This window comes from Bombina bombina, chromosome 1 (assembly GCF_027579735.1).
Source record: "Bombina bombina isolate aBomBom1 chromosome 1, aBomBom1.pri, whole genome shotgun sequence".
Taxonomy (NCBI): Eukaryota; Metazoa; Chordata; class Amphibia; order Anura; family Bombinatoridae; genus Bombina; species Bombina bombina.
The window spans coordinates 170,878,191-170,893,341 of record NC_069499.1 but is presented as its reverse complement, the minus strand read 5'-3'; the positions used below and the strand labels follow the sequence as shown (position 1 = coordinate 170,893,341).

The following is a 15,151-nucleotide window of genomic DNA, read 5'->3' as shown; positions in this document are numbered from 1 at the left end:
CACTGATTGGACGATTAAAGTCCCTTTACACTAGGTTGTGGCTACTGAAGTAAAACATCTTCCTTTTTTACACGGATATGTTCATGTGATATTTTCAGCTTTTTACAAATATGCTGCATCACTTTCAAGCAATTCAGCATTTGTAATGTGCTTATTTAAAGGAATAGTAAACACCAGAAATGTTATGGTTTAAAAAGATAATCCCTTTATTTACCACTCAGAAGTTATGCATAACCAACACTGTTATAGAAAAAACATAATTTATGCTTACCTGATAAATTTATTTCTCTTGTGGTGTATCCAGTCCACAGATCATCCATTACTTGTGGGATATTCTCCTTCCCAACAGGAAGCTGCAAGAGGATCACCCACAGCAGAGCTGTCTATATAGCTCCTCCACTAACTGCCACTACCAGTCATTCGACCGAAGACAAGCAAGAGAAAGGAGAAACTATAGGGTGCAGTGGTGACTGTAGTTTAAAAATAAAAAACACCTGCCTTAAAATGACAGGGCGGGCCGTGGACTGGATACACCACAAGAGAAATAAATTTATCAGGTAAGCATAAATTATGTTTTCTCTTGTAAGGTGTATCCAGTCCACGGATCATCCATTACTTGTGGGATACCAATACCAAAGCTATAGGACACGGATGAAGGAAGGGACAAGGCAGGCGCTTAATCGGAAGGCACCACTGCCTGCAAGACCTTTCTCCCAAAAATAGCCTCTGAAGAAGTAAAAGTATCAAATTTATAGAACTTGAAAAAGTATGAAGCGAAGACCAAGTCGCCACCTTACAAATCTGTTCAACAGAAGCCTCATTTTTAAAAGCCCATGTGGAAGCTACCGCTCTAGTAGAATGAGCTGTAATCCTTTCAGGAGGCTGCTGGCCAGCAGTCTCATAAGCTAAGCGTATTATACTCCTTAGCCAAAAAGAAAGAGTAGTTGCTGAAGCCTTTTGTCCGGAGTAGAGTAGTAGAGGTCGCTGAAGCCTTTTGTCCAGAGTAGACAACAAACAATGCAGATGTTTGACGAAAATCTTTAGTAGCTTGTAAATAAAACTTTAAAGCACGAACCACGTCAAGATTGTGTAAAAGACGTTCCTTCTTTGAAGAAGGATTAGGACACAGTGACGGTACAACAATCTCCTGATTGATATTTTTATTAGATACCACCTTAGGTAAAAAACCAGGTTTGGTACCCTTGAAGAACCTTAAGAATTAAATTTAAACTCCAAGGCGGAGCAACAGGTTTAAACACAGGCTTGATTCTGACTAAAGCCTGACAAAACGCCTGCACGTCTGGAACCTCAGCCAGACGTTTGTGCAAAAAAATAGACAGAGCAGAAATCTGTCCTTTTAAGGAACTAGCTGACAAACCCTTCTCCAATCCTTCTTGGAGAAAAGATAATATCCTATGAATCCTGACCTTACTCCATGAGTAACCCTTGGATTCACACCAATGAAGATATTTACACCATATCTTATGATAGATTTTCCTGGTGACAGGCTTTCGCGCCTGTATTAAGGTATCAATGACCGACTCGGAGAAACCACGCTTTGATAAAATCAAGCGTTCAATCTCCAAGCAGTCAGCCGCAGAGAAATTAGATTTGGTGGAAAGGATGACATGTCCACCAGATCTGCATACCAAGTCCTGCGTGGCCACGCAGGTGCTATGAAAATTACTGATGCTCTCTCCTGTTTGATCTTGGCAATCAGACGATTGAGCAGAGGAAACGGTTGAAACACATAAGCCAGGTTAACTGACCAAGGCGCTGCTAGAGCATCTATCAGCGCTGCCTTGGGATCCCTGGACCTGGATCCGTAACAAGGAAGCTTGGCGTTCTGGCGAGACGCCATGAGATCCAGTTCTGGTTTGCCCCAACGTTGAATCAACTGTGCAAACACCTCCGGATGGAGGTCCCACTCCCCCGGATGAAAAGTCTGATGACTTAGAAAATCTGCCTCCCAGTTCTCTACTCCTGGGATATGGATAGCTGATAGATGGCAAGAGTGAATCTCTGCCCATTGAATTATCTTTGAAACCTCAAACATCGCTAGGGAACTCCTTGTTCCCCCTTGATGGTTGATGTAAGCTACAGTCGTAATGTTGTCCGACTGAAATCTGATGAACCTCACTGCCGCTAGCTGAGGCCAATCCTGAAGAGCATTGAATATCACTCTTAGTTCCAGAATGTTTATTGGAAGGAGTGCCTCCTCCTGAGTCCACGACCCCTGAGCCTTCAGAGAGTTCCAGACTGCACCCCAGCCCAGAAGGCTGGCATCTGTTGTTACTATTGTCCAATCTGGCCTGCAGAAAGGTCATATCTTTGGACAGATGGACCCGAGATAACCACCAGAGTAGAGAATCCCTGGTCTCTTGATCCAGATTTAGTAGAGGGGACAAATCTGTGTAATCCCCATTCCACTGACTGAGCATGCAGAGTTGCAGCGGTCTGAGATGTAGGCGGGCAAACGGAACTATGTCCATTGCCGCTACTATTAAGCCAATTACTTCCATACACTGAGCCACCGAAGGGCGAGAAGTAGAATAAAGAACACAGCAGGAATGTAGAAGTTTTGACAACCTGTCCTCTGTCAGGTAAATCCTCATTTCTACAGAATCTATCAGAGTTCCCAGGAAGGAAACTCTTGTGAGAGGGGATAGAGAACTCTTCTTTTCGTTCACTTTCCACCCATGAGACCTCAGGAATGCCAGAACAATGTCCGTATGGGACTTGGCAATTTGGAAATTCAACGCCTGTATCAGAATGTCGTCTAAGTAAGGGGCTACTGCTATGCCCCGCGGCCTTAGGACCGCCAGAAGTGACCCCAGAACCTTCGTAAAGATTCTTGGTGCCGTAGCTAACCCAAAGGGAAGAGCCACAAACTGGTAATGCCTGTTTAGGAAGGCGAACCTGAGAAACAGATGATGATCTTTGTGTATCGGAATGTGAAGATAAGCATCCTTTAAGTCCACGGTAGTCATGTATTGACCTTCCTGGCTCATAGGTAGGATGGTTCGAATAGTCTCCATCTTGAAAGATGGGACCCTGAGAAATTTGTTTAGGATCTTGAGATCTAAGATTGGTCTGAAGGTTCCCTCTTTCTTGGAAACCACAAAGAGATTTGAATAGAAGCCTTGCCCCTGTTCCTCCTTTGGAACTGGGTGGATCACTCCCATAACTAGGTCTTGAACACAATGTAAGAATGCCTCTCTCTTTATCTGGTCTGCAGATAATTGTGAGAGGTGAAATCTTCCTTTTGGGGAAGAAGCTTTGAAGTCCAGAAGATATCCCTGGGACACAATTTCCAACGCCCAGGGATCCTGGACATCTCTTGCCCAAGCCTGGGCGAAGAGAGAAAGTCTGCCCCCTACTAGATCCGTTACCGGATCGGGGGCTGATCTTTCATGCTGTCTTAGAGGCAGCAGCAGGCTTCTTGGCCTGCTTACCTTTGTTCCAGGCCTGGTTAGGTCTCCAGACCGGCTTGGACTGGGCAAAATTTCCCTCTTGTTTTGCATTAGAGGGAGTTGATGCCGTGCTCGTCTTAAAGTTTCGAAAGGCACGAATATTAGTTTGTTTGGTCCTTAATTTCTATCCTGTGGAAGGGCATGACCTTTTCCTCCAGTAATATCAGAAATGATCTCCTTCAGTCCAGGCCCGAATAGGGTCTGCCCCTTGAAGGGAATGTTTAGAAGCTTAGACTTTGAAGTAACGTCAGCTGACCAGGATTTAAGTCATAGCGCCCTACGCGCCTGTATAGCAAAACCAGAGTTCTTAGCCGTTAGTTTGGTTAAATGAACAACGGCGTCAGAAACAAATGAATTGGCTAGCTTAAGCGCTTTAAGCTTGTCAAGTATATCATCCAATGGAGTTTCTACCTGTAAGGCCTCTTCCAGAGACTCAAACCAGAAGGCCTCAACAGCAGTGACCGGGGCAATGCATGCAAGAGGGTGGAGAATAAAACCTTGTTGAATAAACATTTTCTTAAGGTAACCCTCTAACTTTTATCCATTGGATCTAGGTAAGCACAACTGTCCTCGACGGGAATAGTTGCACGCTTAACTAGGGTAGAAACTGTTCCCTCCACCTTAGGGACCGTTTGCCATAAGTCCCGTGTAGCGGCATCTATTGGAAACATTTTCTTAAAAATAGGAGTGGGAGAGAACGGTACACCTGGTCTATCCCATTCCTTAGTAATAATTTCTGAAAACCTTTTAGGTATTGGAAAAACATCAGTGTAAACAGGCACTGCATAGTATTTATCCAATCTACACAATTTCTCTGGCACTATAATGGTGTCACAGTCATCCAGAGTAGCTAAAACCTCCCTGAGCAACACGCGGAGGTGTTCAAGCTTAAAGGGACACTGTACCCAAAAATGTTATTTCGTGATTCAGATTGAGCATGAAATTTTAAGCAAATTTCGAATTTACACCTATTATCAAATTTTCTTCATTCTCTTGGTATCTTTATTTGAAATGCAAGAATGTAAGTTTAGATGCCGGCCCATTTTTGGTGAACAACCTGGGTTGTCCTTGCTGATTGGTGGATAAATTAATCCACCAATAAAAAAGTGCTGTCCAGAGTACTGAAACCAAAAAAAAGCTTAGATGCCTTCTTTTTCAAATAATGATAGCAAGAGAACGAAGAAAAATTGATAATAGGAGTAAATTATAAAGTTGCTTAAAATTGCATGCTCTATCTGAATTACAAAAGAAAAAAATTTGGGTTCAGTGTCCCTTTAAATTTAAATGTTGACATATCAGAATCAGGTTGAAGCATCTTCCCCGAGTCAGAAAAATCACCCACAGAAAGAAGCTCTCCAGCCTCAGCTTCTGCATATTGTGAGGGGATATCAGACATAGCTACTAAAGCTTCAGAGAGCTCTGTATTTTTTCTAGTCCCAGAGCTGTCTCGCTTTCCTTGTAACCCTGGTAGTTTGGACAATACCGCTGTAAGGGTATGATCCATAACTGCCGCCATGTCTTGTAAAGTAAACGCCATGGGCGCGCTAGATGTACTTGGCGCCACTTGAGCGGGAGTCCCTTGAGCGGGAGTCAAAGGTTCTGACACGTGGGGCGAGTTAGTCGGCATAACTTCCCCCTTGTCAATTACCTCTCGTGATAAATCTTTTAAAGACAGAATATGATCTTTATAACTTAAAGTAAAATCAGTACATTTGGTACACATTCTAAGAGGGGGTTCCACAATGGCTTCTAAACATAATGAACAAGGAGTTTCCTCTATGTCAGACATGTTTAAACTGACTAGCAATGAGACCAGCAAGCTTGGAAAACACTTTGATAAATGTAAACAAGCAAAAAATAAAAACGGAACTGTGCCTTTAAGAGAAACAAATTTTGTCAGAAATTGAAAAGCAGTAAATTTTACGAAATTTTTACAGTGTGTATAATAGACTAACAGAGTATTGCACCCACTTGCAAATGGATGATTAACCCCTTAGTTTCAAAACCGGATAAAAAAAAACGATAAACGTTTTTTTAACAGTCACAACAAACTGCCACAGCTCTGTTGTGGCCCTACCTGCCCATACAACGACTTTTGAAGGCACAAAAACCCTTTGTAGAGGTCCTAAGTGTTCAGGGGACTCCTTCAGGGAAGCTGGAAGTCTCAAGCTGCAAAAACTACTGCACGATTTAGACCTGAAATTAGGCCCCTCCCAACCTGTACTCACAGTGAGAGGGCCATAAAAAACTATCCCTAGGCAAAATCTAGCTAGCCATGTGGAAAAAAAACTGGGCCCCAATAAAGTTTTATCACCAATATGTAGAAAAAAACATTTAAACACTTCCAGCAAACCTTATCTTATTTTCAGTAATGTGAGAAAGTAATAAGAATATTACCTTTTACAGCAAGCATAATACTAGTCGTTATTAAATCACTGTAATCAGGCTTACCTTAAATAAATCCGGTATTAACAGCATTTTCTTTCATGTAATTAGCAAGAGTCCATGAGCTAGTGACGTATGGGATATACATTCCTACCAGGAGGGGCAAAGTTTCCCAAACCTCAAAATGCCTACAAATACACCCCTCACCACACCCACAAATCAGTTTTACAAACTTTGCCTCCTATGGAGGTGGTGAAGTAAGTTTGTGCTAGATTCTACGTTGATATGCGCTCCGCAGCAGGTTGGAGCCCGGTTTTCCTCTCAGCGTGCAGTGAATGTCAGAGGGATGTGAGGAGAGTATTGCCTATTTGAATTCAATGATCTCCTTCTACGGGGTCTATTTCATAGGTTCTCTGTTATGGGTCGTAGAGATTCATCTCTTACCTCCCTTTCCACAGGGAAAAAGTCAAATTTTAAGGTAAGAAAAAAATGATCGATTCAATTGCATTATCCCAAATATGAAACTGACTGTCTGAAATAAGGAATGTTGAACTTCCTGAGTCAAGGCAAATAAATGTTTGAATACATATATTTAGAACTTTATAAAAAAGTGCCCAACCATAGCTTAGAGTGTCACAGAAAATAAGACTTACTTACCCCAGGACACTCATCTACATGTTTGTAGAAAGCCAAACCAGTACTGAAACGAAAATCAGCAAAGGTAATGGTATATATATATATATATATATATATATATATATATATATATATATATATATATATATATATATATATATATATATATATATATATATATATATATATATATATATATATATATATATATATATATATATACACACCATTACCTCTGCTGATTTTCGTTTCAGTACTGGTTTGGCTTTCTACAACATGTAGATGAGTGTCCTGGGGTAAGTAAGTCTTATTTTCTGTGACACTAAGCTATGGTTGGGCACTTTTTTATAAAGTTCTAAATATATGTATTCAAACATTTATTTGCCTTGACTCAGGAAGTTCAACATTCCTTATTTCAGACAGTCAGTTTCATATTTGGGATAATGCAATTGAATCGATCATTTTTTTCTTACCTTAAAATTTGACTTTTTCCCTGTGGGCTGTTAAGCTCGCGGGGGCTGAAAATGCTTAATTTTATTGCGTCATTCTTGGCGCAAATTTTTTTTTGCCGTTTCCGGCGTCATACGTGTCGCCGGAAGTTGCGTCATTTTTTTACGTTCTTTGGCGTTCCGGATGTGGCGTCATTTTTGGCGCCAAAAGCATTTAGGCGCCAAATAATGTGGGCGTCTTATTTGGCGCTAAAAAAATATGGGCGTCACCTTTGTCTCCACATTATTTAAGTCTCATTTTTTATTGCTTCTGGTTGCTAGAAGCTTGTTCACTGGCATTTTTTCCCATTCCTGAAACTGTCTTTTAAGGAATTTGATCAATTTTGCTTTATATGTTGTTTTTTCTATTACATATTGCAAGATGTCCCACGTTGCAACTGAGTCAGAAGATACTTCTGGAAAATCGCTGCCTGGTGCTGGAGCTACCAAAGCTAAGTGTATCTGCTGTAAACTTTTGGTAGCTGTTCCTCCAGCTGTTGTTTGTATTGAATGTCATGACAAACTTGTTAATGCAGATAATATTTCCTTTAGTAAAGTTCCATTACCTGTTGCTGTTCCGTCAACATCTAATACTCAGTGTTCCTGATAACATAAGAGATTTTGTTTCTAAATCCATTAAGAAGGCTATGTCTGTTATTCCTCCTTCTAGTAAACATAAAAAGTCTTTTAAAACTTCTCATTGTTCAGATGAATTTTTAAATGAACATCATTCCGATTCTGATAATAGTTCTTCTGGTTCAGAGGATTCTGTCTCAGAGGTTGATGCTGATAAATCTTCATATTTATTTAAAATGGAATTTATTCGTTCTTTACTTAAAGAAGTCCTAATTGCATTAGAAATTGAGGATTCTGGTCCTCTTGATACTAAATCTAAACGTTTAGATAAGGTTTTTAAATCTCCTGTAGTTATTCCAGATGTTTTTCCTGTTCCTGGTGCTATTTCTGAAGTAATTTCCAGGGAATGGAATAATTTGGGTAATTCATTTACTCCTTCTAAACGTTTTAAGCAATTATATCCTGTGCCATCTGACAGATTAGAGTTTTGGGACAAAATCCCTAAGGTTGATGGGGCTGTCTCTACTCTTGCTAAGCGTACTACTATTCCTACGGCAGATGGTACTTCCTTTAAGGATCCTTTAGATAGGAAAATTGAATCCTTTCTAAGAAAAGCTTATTTGTGTTCAGGTAATCTTCTTAGACCTGCTATATCGTTGGCTGATTTTGCTGCAGCTTCAACTTTTTGGTTGGAAGCTTTAGCGCAACAAGTAACAGATCATAATTCTCATAGCATTATTATTCTTCTTCAACATGCTAATAATTTTATTTGTGATGCCATCTTTGATATCATTAGAGTTGATGTCAGGTATATGTCTCTAGCTATTTTAGCTAGAAGAGCTTTATGGCTTAAAACTTGGAATGCTGATATGTCTTCTAAGTCTACTCTGCTTTACCTTTCTTTCCAGGGTAATACATTATTTGGTTCTCAGTTGGATTCTATTATCTCAACTGTTACTGGAGGGAAAGGAACTTTTTTACCACAGGATAAAAAATCTAAAGGTAAATTCAGGTCTAATAATCGTTTTCGTTCCTTTCGTCACAACAAGGAACAAAAGCCTGATCCTTCGTCCTCAGGAGCGGTATCAGTTTGGAAACCATCTCCAGTCTGGAATAAATCCAAGCCTTTTAGAAAATCAAAGCCAGCTCCTAAGTCCACATGAAGGTGCGGCCCTCATTCCAGCTCAGCTGGTAGGGGGCAGATTACGTTTTTTCAAAGAAATTTGGATCAATTCCGTTCACAATCTTTCGATTCAGAACATTGTTTCAGAAGGGTACAGAATTGGTTTCAAGATAAGACCTCCTGCAAAGAGATTTTTTCTTTCCTGTGTCCAAGTAAATCCAGCGAAGGCTCAAGCATTTCTGAAATGTGTTTCAGATCTAGAGTTAGCTGGAGTAATTATGCCAGTTCCAGTTCTGGAACAGGGGCTGGGGTTTTTTTCAAATCTCTTCATTGTACCAAAGAAGGAGAATTCCTTCAGACCAGTTCTGGATCTAAAAATATTGAATCGTTATGTAAGGATACCAACATTCAAAATGGTAACTGTAAGGACTATCCTGCCTTTTGTTCAGCAAGGGCATTATATGTCTACAATAGATTTACAGGATGCATATCTGCATATTCCGATTCATCCAGATCACTATCAGTTTCTGAGATTCTCTTTCCTAGACAAGCATTACCAGTTTGTGGCTCTGCCGTTTGGCCTAGCAACAGCTCCAAGAATTTTTACAAAGGTTCTAGGTGCCCTTCTGTCTGTAATCAGAGAACAGGGTATTGTGGTATTTCCTTATTTGGACGATATCTTGGTACTTGCTCAGTCTTCACATTTAGCAGAATCTCATACAAATCGACTTGTGTTGTTTCTTCAAGATCATGGTTGGAGGATCAATTTACTAAAAAGTTCATTGATTCCTCAGACAAGGGTAACCTTTTTGGGTTTCCAGATAGATTCAGTGTCCATGACTCTATCTTTGACAGACAAGAGACGTCTAAAATTGATATCAGCTTGTCGAAACCTTCAGTCACAATCATTCCCTTCGGTAGCCTTATGCATGGAAATTCTAGGTCTTATGACTGCTGCATCGGACGCGATCCCCTTTGCTCGTTTTCACATGCGACCTCTTCAGCTCTGTATGCTGAACCAATGGTGCAGGGATTACACAAAGATATCTCAATTAATATCTTTAAAACCGATTGTACGACACTCTCTGACGTGGTGGACAGATCACCATCGTTTAGTTCAGGGGGCTTCTTTTGTTCTTCCGACCTGGACTGTAATTTCAACAGATGCAAGTCTGACAGGTTGGGGAGCTGTGTGGGGGTCTCTGACGGCACAAGGGGTTTGGGAATCTCAGGAGGTGAGATTACAGATCAATATTTTGGAACGTGCAATTTTCAGAGCTCTTCAGTCTTGGCCTCTTCTAAAGAGAGAATCGTTCATTTGTTTTCAGACAGACAATGTCACAACTGTGGCATACATCAATCATCAAGGAGGGACTCACAGTCCTCTAGCTATGAAAGAAGTATCTCGAATTCTGGTTTGGGCGGAATCCAGCTCCTGTCTAGTTTCTGCGGTTCATATCCCAGGTATAGACAATTGGGAAGCGGATTATCTCAGTCGCCAAACGTTGCATCCGGGCCAATGGTCTCTTCACCCAGAGGTATTTCTTCAGATTGTTCAAATGTGGGGACTTCCAGAAATAGATCTGATGGCCTCTCATCTAAACAAGAAACTTCCCAGGTATCTGTCCAGATCCAGGGATCCTCAAGCGGAAGCAGTGGATGCATTGTCACTTCCTTGGAAGTATCATCCTGCCTATATCTTTCCGCCTCTAGTTCTTCTTCCAAGAGTGATCTCCAAGATTCTGAAGGAATGCTCGTTTGTTCTGCTGGTAGCTCCAGCATGGCCTCACAGGTTTTGGTATGCGGATCTTGTCCAGATGGCTTCTTGCCAACCGTGGACTCTTCCGTTAAGACCAGACCTTCTGTCGCAAGGTCCTTTTTTCCATCAGGATCTCAAATCCTTAAATTTAAAAGGTATGGAGATTGAACGCTTGATTCTTAGTCAAAGAGGTTTCTCTGACTCAGTGATTAATACTATGTTACAGGCTCGTAAATCTGTATCTAGGGAGATATTATAGAGTCTGGAAGACTTACATTTCTTGGTGTCTTTCTCGTCATTTTTCCTGGCATTCTTTTAGAATTCCGAGAATTTTACAGTTTCTTCAGGATGGTTTGGATAAAGGTTTGTCTGCAAGTTCCTTGAAAGGACAAATCTCTGCTCTTTCTGTTCTTTTTTACAGAAAGATTGCTAATCTTCCTGATATTCATTGTTTTGTACAAGCTTTGGTTCGTATAAAACCTGTCATTAAGTCAATTTCTCCTCCTTGGAGTTTGAATTTGGTTCTGGGGGCTCTTCAAGCTCCACCGTTTGAACCTATGCATTCATTGGACATTAAATTACTTTCTTGGAAAGTTTTGTTCCTTCTGGATATCTCTTCTGCCAGAAGAGTTTCTGAATTATCTGCTCTTTCTTGTGAGTCTCCTTTTCTGATTTTTCACCAGGATAAGGCGGTGTTGCGAACTTCTTTTGAATTTTTACCTAAGGTTGTGAATTCCAACAACATTAGTAGAGAAATTGTGGTTCCTTCATTATGTCCTAATCCTAAGAATTCTAAGGAGAAATCATTGCATTCTTTGGATGTAGTTAGAGCTTTGAAATATTATGTTGAAGCTACTAAGACTTTCCGAAAGACTTCTAGTCAATTTGTTATCTTTTCCGGTTCTAGGAAAGGTCAGAAGGCCTCTGCCATTTCTTTGGCATCTTGGTTGAAATCTTTAATTCATCATGCTTATGTCGAGTCGGGTAAAACTCCGCCTCAAAGGATTACAGCTCATTCTACTAGGTCAGTTTCTACTTCCTGGGCGTTTAGGAATGAAGCTTCGGTTGATCAGATTTGCAAAGCAGCAACTTGGTCTTTGCATACTTTTACAAAATTCTACCATTTTGATGTGTTTTCTTCTTCTGAAGCGGTTTTTGGTAGAAAAGTACTTCAGGCAGCTGTTTCAGTTTGAATCTTCTGCTTATATTTTCAGTTTTTTTCATTATAAAATGTAATCTTTATTTTTGGGTGTGGATTATTTTCAGCGGAATTGGCTGTCTTTATTTTATCCCTCCCTCTCTAGTGACTCTTGCGTGGAAAGATCCACATCTTGGGTAGTCATTATCCCATACGTCACTAGCTCATGGACTCTTGCTAATTACATGAAAGAAAACATAATTTATGTAAGAACTTACCTGATAAATTCATTTCTTTCATATTAGCAAGAGTCCATGAGGCCCACCCTTTTTTGTGGTGGTTATGATTTTTTTGTATAAAGCACAATTATTCCAAATTCCTTATTTTTTATGCTTTCGCACTTTTTTCTTATAACCCCACTTCTTGGCTATTCGTTAAACTGATTTGTGGGTGTGGTGAGGGGTGTATTTGTAGGCATTTTGAGGTTTGGGAAACTTTGCCCCTCCTGGTAGGAATGTATATCCCATACGTCACTAGCTCATGGACTCTTGCAAATATGAAAGAAATGAATTTATCAGGTAAGTTCTTACATAAATTATGTTTTCTAGCATATTCATTTCTCTAGAAAAATTTAAACTGCACATACCTCATAGCAGGAGACCCTGCACGCCATTCCCCCAGCTGAAGTTACCTCATCTCTTCAGTTATATGTGAGAACAGCAATGGATCTTAGTTACAACCTGCTAAGATCATCAAAAACCACAGGCAAACTCTTCAACTTTCTGTCTGAGGCTAAAACAGTACAACTCCGGTACCATTTGAAAATAATAAACTTTTGATTGAAGATAAACTACATAAATTCACCACATCTCTCTAGCTACTTCCTATGTTGTCGAGAGCTGCAAGAGAATGACTGGTAGTGGCAGTTAGGGGAGGAGCTATATAGACAGCTCTGCTGTGGGTGATCCTCTTGAAGCTTCCTGTTGGGAAGGAGAATATCCCACAAGTAATGGATGATCCGTGGACTGGATACACCTTATAAGAGAAATACTTTTTACCACTGTAATTACCTTGTATCTAAGCTTCTGCTGACTGCCTCCTTATCTCAGATCTTTTGACAGACTTGCATTTCAGGTAATTAGTAAATAGTTAGTGTTTCAAATAGATAACATTGTGCTCATTCACGTACAGTTAATGCCCTCTAGCGGTTAAAAACGTTCAAATGCATTCAGATAAGAGGCGGCCTTCAATGGCTTAGAAATTAGCAGATCAGCCTACCTAGTTTTAGCTTTTAACTAAGAATACCAAGAGAACAAAGCAATTTTGATAACAGTAAATTATAAAGTTGTTTAAAATTACATGCCCTATCTGAATCATGGAAGTTTAATTTGAACTTTACTATCCCAATAAGTACCCTTATTAAAAAAAAAGCAACACTTTCTGGAAAGTCTAGACCTATTAAAAGACAAAAAAAAATAGCAAAAATATAATAAATTAAAATTTCCTGAACTGAAAAAAGGGTCACAATGACAAGATATTTCAAAAGCATTCTTTAATAGCTTCAAATCAATAAACAACATTTACAAATTGTACTAAAATACTAAAATAGTGCCAAGTAAATTTAATGTTTCATTTTTAATGCTTGTAAAAACAGAATTTATGTTTACCTGATAAATTTCTTTCTCCAACGGTGTGTCCGGTCCACGGCGTCATCCTTACTTGTGGGATATTCTCTTCCCCAACAGGAAATGGCAAAGAGCCCAGCAAAGCTGGTCACATGATCCCTCCTAGGCTCCGCCTACCCCAGTCATTCGACCGACGTTAAGGAGGAATAATAGCATAGGAGAAACCATATGGTACCGTGGTGACTGTAGTTAAAGAAAATAAATTATCAGACCTGATTAAAAAACCAGGGCGGGCCGTGGACCGGACACACCGTTGGAGAAAGAAATTTATCAGGTAAACATAAATTCTGTTTTCTCCAACATAGGTGTGTCCGGTCCACGGCGTCATCCTTACTTGTGGGAACCAATACCAAAGCTTTAGGACACGGATGAAGGGAGGGAGCAAATCAGGTCACCTAAATGGAAGGCACCACGGCTTGCAAAACCTCTCTCCCAAAAATAGCCTCAGAAGAAGCAAAAGTATCAAACTTGTAAAATTTGGTAAAAGTGTGCAGTGAAGACCAAGTCGCTGCCCTACATATCTGATCAACAGAAGCCTCGTTCTTGAAGGCCCATGTGGAAGCCACAGCCCTAGTGGAATGAGCTGTGATTCTTTCGGGAGGCTGCCGTCCGGCAGTCTCGTAAGCCAATCTGATGATGCTTTTAATCCAAAAAGAGAGAGAGGTAGAAGTTGCTTTTTGACCTCTCCTTTTACCTGAATAAACAACAAACAAGGAAGATGTTTGTCTAAAATCCTTTGTAGCATCTAAATAGAATTTTAGAGCGCGAACAACATCCAAATTGTGCAACAAGCGTTCCTTCTTTGAAACTGGTTTCGGACACAGAGAAGGTACGATAATCTCCTGGTTAATGTTTTTGTTAGAAACAACTTTTGGAAGAAAACCAGGTTTAGTACGTAAAACCACCTTATCTGCATGGAACACCAGATAAGGAGGAGAACACTGCAGAGCAGATAATTCTGAAACTCTTCTAGCAGAAGAAATTGCAACTAAAAACAAAACTTTCCAAGATAATAACTTAATATCAACGGAATGTAAGGGTTCAAACGGAACCCCCTGAAGAACTGAAAGAACTAAATTGAGACTCCAAGGAGGAGTCAAAGGTTTGTAAACAGGCTTGATTCTAACCAGAGCCTGAACAAAGGCTTGAACATCTGGCACAGCTGCCAGTTTTTTGTGAAGTAACACCGACAAGGCAGAAATCTGTCCCTTCAGGGAACTTGCCGATAATCCTTTTTCCAATCCTTCTTGAAGGAAGGATAGAATCCTAGGAATCTTAACCTTGTCCCAAGGGAATCCTTTAGATTCACACCAACAGATATATTTTTTCCAAATTTTGTGGTAAATCTTTCTAGTTACAGGCTTTCTGGCCTGAACAAGAGTATCGATAACAGAATCTGAGAAACCTCGCTTCGATAAAATCAAGCGTTCAATCTCCAAGCAGTCAGCTGGAGTGAAACCAGATTCGGATGTTCGAACGGACCCTGAACAAGAAGGTCTCGTCTCAAAGGTAGCTTCCAAGGTGGAGCCGATGACATATTCACCAGATCTGCATACCAAGTCCTGCGTGGCCACGCAGGAGCTATCAAGATCACCGACGCCCTCTCCTGATTGATCCTGGCTACCAGCCTGGGGATGAGAGGAAACGGCGGGAACACATAAGCTAGTTTGAAGGTCCAAGGTGCTACTAGTGCATCCACTAGAGCCGCCTTGGGATCCCTGGATCTGGACCCGTAGCAAGGAACTTTGAAGTTCTGACGAGAAGCCATCAGATCCATGTCTGGAATGCCCCATAGTTGAGTGACTTGGGCAAAGATTTCCGGATGGAGTTCCCACTCCCCCGGATGCAATGTCTGACGACTCAGAAAATCCGCTTCCCAATTTTCCAC

General features: G+C 40.5%; 1 protein-coding gene across 1 annotated transcript in view; it reads right to left on the bottom strand.

Moving 5' to 3' along the window:
* The window catches only part of ZNF106 (zinc finger protein 106), a gene marked incomplete in the record, with an annotated part of 238,420 nt that overhangs the window by 175,124 nt on the left and 48,145 nt on the right, over positions 1-15,151 (bottom strand).